Raw genomic sequence first — 4,718 nt, forward strand, 5'->3', positions numbered from 1 at the left:
ATGGAATACTATGCAGCCATAAAAAAACCATGAGTTCATGTCCTTTGTAGGGACATGGATGAACCTGGAAACCATCATTCTCAGCAAACTGACACAAGAACAGAAAATCAAACACTGCATGTTCTCACTCATAGGCGGGTGCTGAACAATGAGAACACATCGACACCAGGAGGGGAGCATCATGCACTGAGGTCTGTGGGGGGACCTAGAGGAGGGACGGGAGGTGGGGAGTTGGAGAGGGATAGCATGGGGAGAAATACCAGATATAGGTGATGGGGAGGAAGGCAGCAAACCACATTGCCATGTATGTACCTATGCAACAATCCTGCATGTTCTTCACACATACCCCCAAACCTAAAATACTATACAATAAGCAAAATAGGCCAAAACTTTGAACAGCCACTTTAACCAAAGAGAAGATGCAGAGGTAAATAAGGACATGATAAATGCTCCATACCATTAGTTATCAGGAAAACACAAATGAAAACTATTACATACCTTTAAATTGGGCAAAATATAAACAAAACAAAATCTGATAATATCAAATGCTGACAAGGATGTGGAGCAACAGGAACTCTCATTCACAGCTGGTGGTGATGCAAAGTAGTACAGATTCCTTGGACAATTGTTTCTGATATAGTTAAGCTTCATGCCACCTGGCAGTCTCACTCCTTGATATTTATCCAAGAGAAATGAAAACATATGTACATACAAAAACCTGAAAGTGAATGTTTATAGAGGCTGTATTCACGATCACTAAAACGCAGAAAAAACTCAAATGTCCATCAGCTAGAGAGCACATAAAGAAACAATGGTACAGCATAGCCAAGTCAATTCTAAGCAAAAAGAATAAAGTGGGAGGCATCACACTGCCGGACTTCAAACTATACTACAAGGATACAGTAATCAAAACAGCATGGTACTGGTACCAAAACACAGATATAGACCAATGGAACAGAACAGAGGCCTCGGAGGCAACACAACATATCTACAACCATCCGATCTTTGACAAACATGACAAAAACAGGCAATGGGGAAGGGATTCTCTGTTTAATAAATGGTGTTGGGAAAACTGGCTAGCCATGTGCAGAAAGCAGAAACTGGACCCCTTCCTGACACCTTACACTAAAATAAACTTCAGATGGATTAAAGACTTAAACATAAGACCTAACACCATAAAAACCCTAGAAGAAAATCTAGGCAAAACCATTTAGGACATAGGCATAGGCAAGGACTTCATGACCAAAACACCAAAAGCATTGACAACAAAAGCCAAAATAGACAAATGGGACCTAATCAAACTACACAGCTTCTGCATAGCAAAAGAAACAGTCATTAGAGTGAATCGGCAACCAACAGAATGGGAAAAAATTTTTGCAGTTTACCCATCTGACAAAGGGCTGATATCCAGAATTTACAAAGAACTAAAACAGATTTACAAGAAAAAAACAAACAAGCCCATTCAAAAGTGGGCAAAGGATATGAACAGATACTTTACAAAAGAAGACATACATGAGGCCAACAAACATATGAAAAAATGCTCATCATCACTGGTCATCAGAGAAATGCAAATCAAAACAACATTGAGATACCATCTCACGCCAGTTAGAATGGCGATCATTAAAAAATCTGGAGACAACAGATGCTGGAGAGAATGTGGAGAAATAGGAACGCTTTTACACTGTTGGTGGGAGTGTAAATTAGTTCAACCATTGTGGAAGACAGTGTGGCGATTCCTCAAGGACATAGAAATAGAAATTCCATTTGACCCAGCAATCCCATTACTGGGTATATATCCAAAGGATTATAAATCGTTCTGCTATAAGGACACGTGCACACGAATGTTCATTGCAGCACTGTTTACAATAGCAAAGACCTGGAACCAACCCAAATGCCCATCGACGATAGACTGGATAGGGAAAATGTGGCACATAGACACCATGGAATATTATGCAGCCACCAAAAACGATGAGTTTCTGTCCTTTGTAGGGACATGGATGAACCTGGAAACTATCTTTCTCAGCAAACTGACACAAGAGCAGAAAATCAAACACCGCATGTTCTCACTCCTAGGTGGGTGTTGAACAATGAGAACACATGGACACAGGGAGGGGAGCATCACACACTGGGGTCAGTTGGGGGGAAATAGGGGAGGGACAGTGGGGGGTGAGGAGTTGGGGAGAGATAGCATGGGGAGAAATGCCAGATATAGATGATGGGGAGGAAGGCAGCAAACCACACTGCCATGTGTGTATCTATGCAACTATCTTGCATGTTCTTCAAATGTACCCCAAAACCTAAAATGCAATTAAAAAAAAAAAAAGGAAACAACGGTACATCCATACAACAGACAGCTACTCAGCAACAAAAAAGAAGAGGCCACTGAGAGCTGCAACAAGTGGATGCATCTCAAATGCATGTCAGTGAGCGAAGCCAGACCCGAAAGGCTACATACTGCATGTTCCCATTAATAATACATTCCGGAAAAGACAAAACTATGGGGATAGAAAGCAGATAAGGATTTGTCAGGGGCTGGGGTCAGGAAGAAAATCGACTGAATAGGCCAAGGACCCTTTTTGAAGTGACGGAAATTTTCTGTACGTTGATATGTTGGAAGTTCTAAAATTTGACACATTTTTCAAAATTCATATATCTGTACTCCTAAAAACAGTGAATGCTGTATATAAATTATACTTTCACAAACCTGACTTAAAATGTGACTGAGAATATCATTTGGTTAAGGCTAACCAAAAGGGCAGTGGCAATTCTGACAATTTCACTGGTAAAGGCTGAAGTGAGATTGAGATAATGGTGTACATTTATTCAGCGAGGTAGAAAGCAAGGCAGAGAATAGGGAGCGCGGGCCTCTGCTGAGTGCTCCATTAATCAAGGTAGATTGCTATTTCTTTCCCCCGGGCTTGTAATTCAAACCAAGGAAACTTTGGGTGAGGGGGGAAGGAGGAGAATGCGTTTATGATTCAGTCTCCAAGGGCATTTGTGTTTGAAAATTTTATTTATGATATTAAATGTAGAGAAAAAGTCCTATTTGTCAGATAAAAACTAGGGGAAGTAAAGAATGACAACGCCTTCTGTTGATGGGGATATCCAGAACAGAAACGTGACTCACTAGGGATCATGCTCCCTGGGGGATTCTTTGGTGTGGCAGGAGTGGTGATAGAAGATTTTTTAATAATAAAAGATGGCAAAGGATAAAATTTGGATAAATTCTGTCCCCAAAACTTACAGTATCTTGTGTTTAATAATACATTCAATGTTGATAAAGTGTTTTAATTCTTTTTACCACTTTGTATTTGAGCCTCGATTAATAGAAAAACCTTTGTTCTACGATAAGAAATCAAAATCTAATTTTGTTATTTCTCCCCAGTGAGTGGATACTTTCTTTGGGGTTGGAGAAAATGGACTGCATTGGTTTCCTTTTAAAATGCCCTCAGTATCTTTTGAATTGGTACACCAAATTCTCACCGTGCCCAGCGGGGAGGTGACTGCTGAGTGCTGAAATCCCGGGACCAGAAAACCAAGCTGAGCACGTGCGTCAACGGCGAACAATTATAGCTCGGAATTCATCCTTGCAGGTCTGGGGTCCCCGTGATTGTATCATCCAGACACATCTCCTCCTCTCCTCCCAACTGCAGCACGTCCAAGCCAGATCTCACAGGATGAGTAAGCCGCGTATGGCATGTGCGAAATTCCACTCCACCCTGTGGCCCTTCCCAGAGCTGCTGTAGACGATTATAGCAACCTTGACTCCAGAAGGAATGTGACAATTTAAACCCTGCAGACAGCTTAGCACTGAGTTATTCCAAGCCATAAATTGTACCCCAGGGCCCTAGAATGAACTGAAGAAGCGCTGGGCTCACATCTAAGGAGATCTGTTCATCAGGCAGAAACTGGCTTAATAGCCAAGCACTCAGATTTTTCTACTATCATTTCTGATGGCTAGTCTCATCAAAGAGCAAAGAGCATGTCTCAGATCAGAGCTATGAGTCCTTTGGCATTCCACAGGCTTCTCAGATTCATGCCAAGACGCAGGGCTGACCTGGCCTACACTGTGGAATCTGAACTTGCCCAGAAATTTAAGAACCCCCCAATTTGTCCCCAAGTCATGGATTGGGATTGGGGCCACCCCAAAAATTCAGTAGACTCAGAGACTCCTTGAAAATTACGCTTTAAGTTCCAGCCTCAGATACTCCCAAATCATATGAGTACAGTGGAATGGAGGCGGAGAACGGGATGTGTGGTAATGATTTCTTCATAAGGGCTCTGAGATCCAGGTCAGGTCTGTAGTGGTCCCCATGCTGATTCTGGTTCAAGAGTATTCTAGGGAAAGGCAACCTGCAAGTTCCTGAGTACCTTTAGCCACAGAACCCCGAATATCATGGAATAAAAGAGAAGTAAAAGTTATTGAACAAGGAATGTAACTTTTAACTCATGAAATCCCACGGCACACCATACCAACTTTTGCTTTGGCAAATTTTTTTTCCGTGTCAACAACTGCTGTGACTCTGATTTTGAAACCAGAAAATCAACTTGAATGCAAATAAAAATTCAAATGGACACACATTTATGAAAGGTAAACTTTTTAAAAATATCAGGAAAACGGTCCCACAAATGAAGATTCTGATGGTTCAGAATTAAGCCCAAGTTTTAAAAGAACATTTTCTTTTTTTCCTTCCTTCCTTCCTGCCTTCCTGCCTTCC

General features: G+C 41.5%; 1 protein-coding gene and 1 long non-coding RNA gene across 8 annotated transcripts in view; one reads left to right on the forward strand and one right to left on the reverse strand.

Moving 5' to 3' along the window:
• SORBS2 (sorbin and SH3 domain containing 2) overlaps window positions 1–4,718 on the reverse strand; it is a 390,878-nt gene that overhangs the window by 269,199 nt on the left and 116,961 nt on the right. The window lies entirely within an intron of this gene.
• LOC119468004 overlaps window positions 4,297–4,718 on the forward strand; it is a 23,660-nt gene continuing 23,238 nt past the window's right edge. Inside the window, exon 1 of the long non-coding RNA XR_005196642.1 lies at window positions 4,297–4,307. This is a non-coding gene — a long non-coding RNA (uncharacterized LOC119468004). The remainder of the gene's footprint in view (window positions 4,308–4,718) is intronic.

This window comes from Cebus imitator, unplaced genomic scaffold, assembly GCF_001604975.1.
Source record: "Cebus imitator isolate Cc_AM_T3 unplaced genomic scaffold, Cebus_imitator-1.0 Scaffold365, whole genome shotgun sequence".
NCBI classification, from domain to species: domain Eukaryota; kingdom Metazoa; phylum Chordata; class Mammalia; order Primates; family Cebidae; genus Cebus; species Cebus imitator.